This window comes from Rattus norvegicus, chromosome 1 (genome assembly GCF_036323735.1).
Source record: "Rattus norvegicus strain BN/NHsdMcwi chromosome 1, GRCr8, whole genome shotgun sequence".
NCBI classification, from domain to species: Eukaryota; Metazoa; Chordata; class Mammalia; order Rodentia; family Muridae; genus Rattus; species Rattus norvegicus.
Window position 1 is genome coordinate 75,523,904 of NC_086019.1, and position 11,674 is coordinate 75,535,577.

Below are 11,674 nucleotides of genomic sequence, written 5' to 3' on the forward strand. Positions count from 1 at the left end.
AATTTTGTGTTTGCAGCTGCACTAAATCATTCACAATTGTGAATTCTTCTCCCTCAATCAGATGTTGAATGGGTCTAAAATACATCAGCATTGACAAAATTATCATTTGCCTAAGTTAGTCTTCCTAGAAATATGTTCATTAATAATGTCCCTTTAAGGAATAAATTCTACATTAGCATCCATATTTTACTCATTGAAAAATCATGGAAAATGCCACCTTGGCAAAGAAAGATTTATTATTCAAACATTGATTTATGGGAATTCCTAACAAATTTTTATAATAGCTGATCTACAAAATTACGTGTATTATATTACAATCAGAATTTTAATATTTACTTATTTTTTACATTTATTTATGTAACCCTATATTTTCTGGTCAGCATGTCAGTTCAGGATCCAGTGGTGAAAAGCTAATGTCAAAAGCTCAACTGGACAATACTTGTTGGATGCTGTGATTTAAGATTCAAGCCCTCTGTTAGATTAATGAAGAGGATAAATGATCACTTGTCACATAAAAAAACTGCTAAAGAAGATACAGAACACTTTAATCATGAACTAGAAACCCCCACTTTCAAAATTCATAGGACTTGATATGTAAGAATTTTTGGATAATTTTTGATACATGATGTATAGAATGTGAGGAATCCTGTATTTCATATTTTTATACATACACACTTATTGTGCTGCAATATAATGGGTTAAAATGTTATTACACACTTAGGCACAATTATGCAGATTGTGTTGTCAACTAAAAAACCAATATTACTCAAAAGAGTATTATTTGTTTAGTGTTGGCTACATATAAATGGAAAACTGGTAGTTTTAGCCTGCAAACATTTATAACTAAATTAATGTTTTTATAAGACATGTGTGGCCAGTATCATCGCTAAGCATTTAAATCTATTAACACTAAATGTGATGAACTGAGGCCATCACCAGGTCTATATAATAACATGACACAGCCTGACACATGAAGGTGTCTTCTGAAATTCTTACATTTTAAATATTAGATACTGAAATTGTTATACAAATAGTTATAAAATTATTTCTAATAAAACAAATAAGAGTAAACACTTTTTAAAACAATAAATACAACAAAAATTTTAACCAAAGAGTTTTTATTATTTTACATATGTGTATGTTGGTTCAGTAGGCACACAAGTGCTTGGAGGTATATACAAGTGCAGTTACATTTGAGAGGCATCCAGTGACCCTGGCATTAGACACAGAGATAGTTGCAAAAAACCTGACATCAGTAGAGGAACAGAACTCAGATATTCAGCATGGGTACTACATTCTCGGCACAGTTGACCCAAATTTCCAGGCCCATAAAAATATTAACTAATAATCATGTTACATAAATGCATCTTTTTTGGATATTTTACATATTTACATTACAAATGTTATGCCCTTTCCAGGTCATCCCCTCACCCATTCCCCTCACACTGCTTCTAGGAGGATGAGCCTCCTCCCACTCACCTATTCCCTCCTCAACAACCTGTCATTTCCCTATACTGGGGAAAAGACAGGACCAAGGACTTCTCCTCCAACTGATGCAAGCCATTGTCTTCCTCTGCTACATATGCAGCTGGATCCAATGAGTCCCTCCATGTGTACTCTTTGGCTGGTGCTTTATTCCCTGGGAACTCTGAGGTATCTGGATGGCTGATATTGTTGTTCTTCCTGCAGGTTGCAAAGCTCTTCAGCTCTTTCATCCCTTTCTCAAACTCCTTCACTGTAGTTCCTCTGCTCAGTTTGATGGTTAAGTGCAAGCATCCTATTTATCTGTAAGAGTAAGACTCTGGCAGAACCTCTCAGGAGACATCAATATCATGCTCCTATCAGCAGGCATTTCTTGGCATCAGCAATAGTGACTGGGTTTGGTGGCTGCATATAGAATGGATCCCTTCGTGGGGCAGTCTCTGGTTGCACTTTCCTATAGTGTCTGTGCCACACTTGTCCTTCTATTCCCCCCTTGAGTGTTTTGTTCTACCTACTAAGAAAGACTGATGCATCCACATTTTGGTCTTCCTTTTTCTTGATTTTCAAATGGTCTAGGAATTTTACCTTGGGAATTCCAGGCATTTGGGCTTAAATCCACTTATAAGCGAGTGCATCCCTCGTATGTTCTCTTGTGCCAGGGTTACCTCACTCAAGATGATATTTTCTTTTTTTTTTCAGTAAAGTAACTTTTTATCTCATACCAGCTTGCTAATAAGTTACTAAAGAAATACCATAGAAACTCAAAAAGTCACTTGCCCAAAGTAAGCAATTTTCAACATATTCTGTGTAGTAATGCTTAAACATTGCAGAATTTCAAAATGGCACCCACATATCGCACCTCCCCACATCACCCATCACCCAAGTCACAAAGCTAGCTTACCTGAGGGGCAATTTGGCTCCCAGCCACTGCTCATCCACCCAGTTCTCAGCAAGCCTGTCTGAGGTTGAGTGAACAGAGGCTTTTCTGTATCCCAGAAGTGTTAACTACAAACTGTACACCTCACTGAGAGTCTCTCAGTAAAACAAAACTACTGCACAGAGAACCCAGAGTCCCTCCCTGACTGTTCCTTTCTCTGCTTTCTCAGCAACAGATGATTAAAAATATAATCACAATTTCTAAATGGCTGGGGGTTGGGGTGCAGGCATTGGGGTTGGAGAAACTGGGCAGTTAAAAAAAATCTACCCAGTTGGGAAGGAATCTAGTTCCTTGAGTCCATGGGGCCCTTGGCAGACTCCCTCTCTTGGCACTTCCCCGCCATACACCCACCCTTTCTTATCTAGGACAGAAAGTCTTACTTACCTAACTCCGCTTTTTCCCTCATTGGACTTCTTCTAATCCTGAATTAGGAACAACTACCTGGTTTGGTGAGCTTTTATCCAAAGGCATGTAGCTGTGCCCTCAGAAACTGCTGGGCTCCTAGATTCTAACTCAAGGATGTCCTCTTATTTCAGCTAGAAGAAAGGGGTACATCTGGCCCAATAGCCACTTGTGCCTTCCAGCACTATCTTAAGTCTGTGGCTGATTTTCATCATCTCATCCCTCAAGAAAGGACAATTGTGAGGCTTACAAAAATGTTCCCTGTGTCAATACCAACTTCAGGAAATATGACTGTCATCTCCTAAAATAATCATCTTTATAGAGATAAGTGCCCAGAGCTATAAGACTCATGAAGAACTCAAAGCATGCAATTCTTACCCAGGTTGAGAAACATACCCAGGATTTGGGGCAGACTAATCAAGGAAGAAAATTCCAAATATTTAATAGACACTTTTTCATTGTATCAAGAGTATAAATATTTTTGTAGCTTTTATTTATTAAAAGATTCCCTTTTAAATCTGTTCCGAAATGTTGGAAGCTGAACTGTACAAGCTCCTGCCACCCACCTTCCAGTACATTTTTGAGGATATTTTTAAGGGGAAATTATCAAGATGGTCCTCTAATGGAACAGGCAGGAGATAGTCAGCTCTTCAGGCCCCAGGGGCAGCTTGACCAAAGCTGGCCTTGTAGAGTGAGCATGGGGTCTAGAAAACTGGTTCCTCCTTCCTGCGAGCAAATTCATTCATGTTCTTTTTAGTGAAAAAAATCTAAATTAATATACAACAGCCTCCATTTATGATGCTCCCTGGCATCTTCTTAAACTACAGATTGAAGGCAGCTCCCTCTTTCATGGCCAGTTTTAGCAGACAAACGCAGGGATATAGATACATATATGTCTATATATATATATTTTATAAGGTAAAATATATACATATCTTATATATGTATATATACATGTCTGGGAGTAGGGAAAAAGCAGAGGGCCGTGTAAACCTAAACAGCCATCACGTCACCCCAGGTGAGCCTGACACTAACAAAAGACAATAAATAACTCCTGGGGTTAAGTGACAACATGGGCGCAGCAAAGAGGGAGAGGGCACACATTTAATGATTCAATACACGTGGATAATTTGTTTGGCAGAGTTCAGGCCAGCCTCAGGCTTCTGCACTTGCCAGACAAGTAAGCTAGTGATACTCAACAAAAACTAAAGAAAAGCAGTCTGGAGCAGAGCCCCATGCCACAGCTTTCTGTCTGGTCAGCTGGCAGGCAGGCAGGCAGGCACACTTTTCTCACCACCCACAACAACGGAAACTTTGGCTCCAAGGCAAATGAAAAGGGGGAAAAAGAAGTATTTCCACTTATGACATGAAAATACAAAAACATCAAAGAAAATATCAAAGAAGTCTACTTCCAGCAAAACTGAGGTAGCACTGCTTTCTCTGCATTCAATGCTTAAGTGGTTTTCAGTACAATGTGTTCGAACAAAACAAAACTGCTCACTTGACTGACAGGTACAGCATGTTGATGGATAAGTTAAACATGAAATGCAATATAGGTTAGAGAAGGAATGAGCAGGAAGTGAGGGAGATAGGGCTTTGGATAAATTAGCGTAAAGGGATGGGGTGGGGTGTCAGACTGCAAATGCTCTTGACGGGCCTTGGCCTTGGCTCTCCAAGAGCTCCAAACTGTCTGGAAATTAATGCAATGTGGCTAACAGTAAACACTGCTATATTCATATCTGTGTAAATCTTTTAAAATAATTATTACAACCTAAATTCAACCATGTAAACAGCACTACACACAGTACAGACCTGCCCTGAAAAATAATATGCAAAACTGAGATCTGGCACTGTATCATTTTGTAATGTTAATTCAACCTAACAGTCCCACTCCCCAACCCGGGTCTACACCCTCCCCCACAAAAACAAAACAAATCTAATAAAGTTGTGCAAGAAATGGCAGGCTTATTCTATCTGAAGGCTTCAAAAAAAGGTACACAACATGTAGCCAGGTTCAAATATTTTGGGGGGATTTCCCACCCCCAAAAAGAAATAACCAAAATAACCCAAAAAAAAAATGAAGAAAGTGCCTAAAACATGATACAGCATTTTAGAGCCCTTTCAAATACAAGGCAGAGAAAGGTGAAAGTAGAAAATATCCGGATCTTCGGTAATTTCCAGAAAGGTCCAATTCCTCACTTGGCTGCAGGGCAGCAGGCAGATCCTCAGTGCTGCTCCTGGAACAGAGCAGCTAAGTCTGCTCTTCTGGACACAAGCCCTCGGGCCCTGAGCTGAGTGCACCTCTCCCTTCCACTTCTCTTTTCCTTCTCTCCATTTCCCACTCCACAAAGGTATCAAAGAGACTCGGCCAGGCCTCATCTTCACTGTAGTTGCTGAGGTCGGGGCCAATCACCTGAGTGAAGTTAAGAAACATGTTCCAAGTGTCCCGGGAGATGCCCTTGATTCCCGAAGGGTTCTCTGTTAGGAAATTTAGCCACTGGTCCAATACTGGAGGATTGTTCTGTGTAAATACTAATTTCCACAGGGCAATGGCTATTTCACGATGCAGTGAGCGCTGCCCTTCTTCAGAGTCCAGGCCAAACTGAAATGTAAACCGGTAGAGATCCTTGAATTTATCTTCTTGTTTGGCTTCTGTTAAGAGGCTAGGGAAACGTGCACAGATCCCATCAATGCTGTCTGCACTTATTGCTTTACAGCCGTCCAAAAACTCCTTCCTGGTGAATTTGCACATGGTAGCAGCCTGGAACTTCCAGGCCAAGAGCAGCACTCGAAACTCCGTAGGATCAACACATAGGTCATTGCAAAAGCGCTCCATGCCTTCCTCCAAAATTGCATCCTCCCGCTCATCCTTATAGCGCCTGAACAGTTCTTCCAACCTCTGCAAGGAAGACTCCTCAGCATTGGTCTTGGACTCCCTCCCTGCATCTCCAGAAGAAGTTGGCAGCTGGCAGGCCTAGGTGGCAGCCTCTGCTTTCTTGGTCCCATTGACAAGAATATCCCCAGCTGGTTTGCCACAAGGTGGCACCTGTTCCTCACGGTGGCTACCCCCCCCCCCCTGCTGTGTGACTTGCTGCTGGGGTCCCGGTCTCCATTCTTGCTGCCCAAGGTTGATGAAGGATTCTTGCATTTGGTGACACACTGGCCCATGGTGATTGTAGCCTGGCCTTCTAGAGTGGCCCACTCTGGATCAGATTCCTTCGCTGCCACTGGTCCATGTACTTCAACATGCCATCAGTTAGAGGAGCCAGCCAACAGCTGCTCCAGAGGTTCCTCCAGTCAAACCCTTTCTGGAAACGACAGCGGCCCGGCGGGTCCAAACTACCTACCATCCCCGCTTGCGTTTCCAGGCTCCCTACCCCCGCCGCCGCCGCCTTTTCTGCCACCGCGGCCGCCGCCTCCTCCTCATCTGCAGCCCACCGGCGGCGGCCGCCCCGAAGCCCCGCCAAGATGATATTTTCTAGTTCCATCCATTTGCTTAAGAATTTCATGAAACCATTGATTTCAAAAGCTTAGTACATTGTGTAAATGTACCATATTTTCTGTATCTATTCCTCTGTTGAAGGACAATATGAGCTCTTTTCAGCTTCTGGCTATTATAGATAAGGCTGCTATGAAAATAGTGGAAAATGTGTAGTTGATATACTTTGGAGCATCTATTGGGTATGTACCCAGGTATGATGTTGCTTAAGAGCCTGCAACACATAGGCACAGAGGAAAATTCCCTGAGCATAACACCAATGGCTTATGCTCTAAGATAAAAAATAGACAAATGGGACTTCATAAAATTACAAGACTTCTGTAAGCAAAGGACAAACCAGCAACATACACATTGGGGCAGGATCTTTACAAATCCTATATCCCATAGTGGATTAATAACTAATAAATACAAAGAACTCAAGAGTTGTGTTCCAGAGCATGAAATAATTCTATTAAAAATGAGGTATAGATCTAAACAAAGAATTCTCAACTGAGGAATATTGAATGGCCAAGATGCACCTAAAGTAATGATCGACAACATCCTTAGACATCAGAGAAATGAAAATCAAGCAATCTTTAGATTCCATTTCACACCAAGTAAATGGTTAGAATCAAAGCCTCAGGTGACAGCAGATGCTTGCAAGGACACAGAGAAAAAGGAGCACTCCTTCACTGTTGTAGAACATATAAGTTAGTACAACCACTCTGTAAAACTGAGTGGCAGTTTCTCATAAATGCATTTTTATATAAAAATAAGTAAAACACTGGAAGCACATCATCACTATCTCCAAATATTCCAAGATGTTGCAATAATGTTTCTCTTTTTTCTTTATTTTCAAAAATTTTTTAAATTTATTTATCCTTTTTTTAAAGTCCAGATTTCATTTCCCTCCATGTGGTCCAACCTCTCTCTGATGTTCCATATCACATATCTCCCCCTCCCCTTATCATTGAGGATATTCCCTGCTCCTACTATGCACCCTACCAGAGCTCTCCACTTCCTGACACCTCAAGGCTCTTGAGCGTTAAGTGCATCTTCTCTCTCTATGACTAGACCAGGCAGTCCTCTAATGTTTAAATGTCTGGAGTCACATACCAGCAAGTGTATGTTACCTGGTTGATGGCATGGGGTCTGTGGGATATCAAGGATCCAAGTTTGGTGAAACTGTTGGTCTTCCTATGTGGTCACCCTCATCTTCGATATCTTTCACCCTTTTCATAATTCAACCTCGTGGGTCCCTAACTTCAGTCCATTTATTGAATACAACTATCTGCTTCTGTTTCAGTGAAGTGTTTCTGGATTTTTTCATAAAAATAGACATTATTTAAAACAATATTTGTACTAAGTGAGTAGGTTACAGCACTTTTATGATGTCCATGGCACTGATCACTCACAACTTCTTGATCTACAGAGATTCCCACAATGAGCAGAAATTCTAAGTCCCCTATCCTGTCAATGTCTGCAATGAATTATAGCAGAATGAGTCTAGTTCCCAATTTCTAGTCTCCAGGTTTGTGTTTGGAAATAGGTTTAATAAAAACCTGAAAATTTCAAATTCCTATCCTAGCCAGTAGTCTTTATTCATCATCATTTCATAATTTGTATCCCACACCATTTTCCATTTGTGTTCAATTCTCTGCATTATTTCCTTCATGTAAAGTCATTTATTCTGTGTCCTATACTTTAACTCTTGAAAACTTAGTGATATTACACATGTATAAACTGCACACACACACACACTAAACATTTCTTATGACAACAGAGGAACACAAATATACATGAGTGTGCTGTCTTTCTATAGCAGATCTGTGGTGACTGAATTTCTTTAATGCACATTGGGATGAACAGAATCTAGAGCATTCCAAAGTCCACAGTTAAGGAAATATTTTAGAAGTGTTTTGCAATAGTTTTTTATCTTTTCATATGTATATTAGGCACAAAACAGTAAGTACATATCTGAGTACTAATTTCTCAGTTGTAGTCAAAGAGATGTCAAATTTGTGTTCCTACTTGATTCCAATTTCAATGTTATCTACACTGCCAATGACATATTTGGGGTTCCAAAATATTTGTGGATATCTACCAGGTGATAAATAAGAATAGATAAAACATTGCTGTAAATTTTACAAAGATACTGTGTTTTGAGTGGGCATAAGTTTTCATTATCTCTGAGAGCTGACAAGGTGACCTGTGAAGAGGCTAAAAGCTTTGAGAAATGTGAGTATGAAAGTGGGAGAAGTCTCAACATCTCATGGGAATAAAGTTTTAACGATTATTTCCAACAAAACCAAAGTACCTTCTTTTAATTAAAACTAGTTAAAATGATTAATACTTAATATTTCTTAGAATATCTTATATTTCCAAATGTGTTTTACTGAAGTTTGACTTCTATTATTGCTTTTCCAAATGATTGTCCACTACCAAAATTCCCTCCAAGTTTCATAAGTTCAAAGAAGAAAACCAAACAAATAAACAAAAACCAAGCAAAAAACCCCCACTTATTCTCCTTAATGAACTGAAATGTATTATTACTAGTGTGGAGGCATAAATTGAAGCATGGGTAGCTGTGGTAGACTCTAGATGTTATGATAGTTGTGTAATTTCCTGAAATTCTCCATTCCACTAAGATTTTTCTCGGTTGATTTTCGGAATATTTTATGCATATTGTTAAAACTAATGAATTTATGAGGAGCAATTCATTATTATGTCTGGAAAAAGTCTGCTTCTGTAGAGTCATATACAACCTATGGTTTTACCCACCTTCTGACTCTTCTTCCAGGATGATTCTGGAGTCCTGGGATGAAAAGTATGATACAGATATTGAGTTTTAGCTGGAGGGACCAATGTTTATGACTCTCACCATTTTGAATGATTGTGGGCCTATAAGATAATCACAGTATATTGTGAAATTTAAATCACCTGAAGAGAATTGAGGCATAGATTAATTCTCAATATAAAAATAAATTGCAAGGAAAATATTATGAATATGACAACACCCAGAGGAAACCCATTTCCCAGGTGTCTAAGCTCACCCAGGAACACAGGTGAGGAGGGCACAACATCTGCCCCAACACCCAGAGTAACTATGTCCCCCAGGATCAAGGAATGCAGGGACCCCAACCCAGCAAGTGGTATGGGTCAATTCTAGTCTGAACTTTTGCCCCGTGCAGTCCTTGGGCACTTTTTTCCACACAAATCCCCAAAATAAACAGAGGAAGCTCATCACTCAGATGTTCTAACACACCCAGGAACACAGGATCAAAGAAACACAGGATCATAGGATCACTGAGGAATCTTTCCTCTTAGGAGATTGCACACACCCAGGAGCACTGAGCTCTGTCATACTCAAGGTCATAGTTGAGATCATAATGTCTTCCCCAACACCTAGCATAACTGGAACATACATAGGAACCAGGGGAAACAAGCACCTACCCACCCAGAAACAGTTCATTCCAGCTTGTATCTGTTCCCAGATCAAACTCAAGGCTCTGGCCTCTGCCCACCCACTCCTGTGACACCAAAAGACAGTTTTACTCCCAGAAGTTCTGACACAACAAGACCTCAGGAGCTTGGTCACACAAGGATTTCAATATCTCAAGGTCAGTTTGACTCCCAGGAACTTTGACACATTCAGGATCCCAGGATCCCAGGATACCATAATCATAGGATAACAAAGACACCTGGACTCTGAGGAGTTCTGGGGCAACCAGTATCACAAAAGGAGATCCTCTAATCAGAGACAGCTAGGGCAGGCAGTAGAGATTACCAGATCACAAGAGGCAAGCTCAGGAACATAAACAGCAGAAACCAAGGCATCTTGGCATCATCAGAACCCAGTTCTCCCACTACAGCAAGTTCTGGATTCCCCATCACAACTTAAAAGCAAGATTTGGAGTTAAAATCATATCTCATGATAATTATAGAGGACTTTAAGAAGGAGATGATTAACTCACTTATAAAAATACAGGAGAACAAGTCCAAACTAAAAAAGAAAAACCATGCAGGATCTAAAAATGGAAATAGAAACAATGAAGATACAAAAAAGGGAGAAAACACTGGAGATAGAAAACCTAGAAAATATATCAAGAATCACAGATGCAAGGGTCACCATCAGAATAAAACAGATAGAAAAGAGAATCTCAGGTGCAGAAGATAACATAGAAATCATTGACACAACAGTCAAAGAAAATGGAAAATGCAAAAAGCTCTAAACCCAAAACATCCAGGAGATCCAAGACACAATGAGAAGAACAAAACTAAGAATAATAGCTATAGAAGAGAGCAAAGATTCCCAAATTAAAGGGTCAGTAAATATTTTCAAAAAAGTATAAAGGAAAATATCCCTAACCTAAAGAAAGAGTTGCCCATGAATATATAGAAGCCTAGAGAATTCCAAATAGAAATGTCTCTTGTCACGTAATAGTCAAAATACCAAATGGACAAAACAAAGAAAGAATATTAAAAGCAGTAACAGACAAAGATCAAATAACATATAAAGGCACACCTATCAGAATTACACCAGACTTTTCAACAGAGACCATAAAAGCTGGACAGATGTCATTCAGACCCTAAGAGAAGGCAATGGCGAGCCCAGGCTCCTGTACCCAGCAAAACTCTCAATTTCCTTAGGTGGAGAAAGCAAAATATTCCATAACAAAAGCAAATATAGACAATATCTTTCCACAAATCCAGCATTACAAGTGATAATAGAAGGAAATCTCCAACATAATGAGAGAAACTACACAGTAAGAAAATAAAGTAATCTTGTAACATACCCAAAGGAAGATAGGCACAGAAACATAATTCTACCTTTAACAACTAAAATAACAGGGAACAAAAACACTACTTATTAACATCTCTTAACATCAATGGACTGAAATCCACAATAAAAAGACCTAGACTACCAGACTATATGTAAACAGGACCCAGCATGTTGCTGCTTACAGGAAATGCACCTCCTTGACAAAGACAGACACTAACTCAGAGTAAAAGGCTAGAAAAAAAATTTCCATGCAAATGGTTCCAAGAAAGAATTATAAGTAGCCATTATAATTTGAATAAAATTGACTTTCTACCAAAAGTTATCAAAAAGGATAAGGAAGGGAACTTCATACACATCAAAGGAAAAATCCCCCAAGATGAACTCCCAATTCTAAATAACTATGCTGCAAACGAATGGACATCTACATTCATAAAAGAAACCTTTCTAAAGCTCAAAGCATATATTGCACCACACACAATATTAGTGTGAGATTTAAACACCCTATCAAAGCAATGGAAAGATCATGTAAACAAAAACTGAACAGAGACACAGTGAAAATAACAGGTTATGAAACAAAATGAATTCACAGTTA

At 39.5% G+C, this 11,674-nt stretch overlaps 1 pseudogene; it reads right to left on the bottom strand.

The window, feature by feature from the left end:
* Window positions 1-3,272: 3,272 nt before the first annotated feature.
* Window positions 3,273-6,264, bottom strand: Dcun1d3-ps1 (defective in cullin neddylation 1 domain containing 3, pseudogene 1; annotated as a pseudogene).
* Window positions 6,265-11,674: the final 5,410 nt, after the last annotated feature.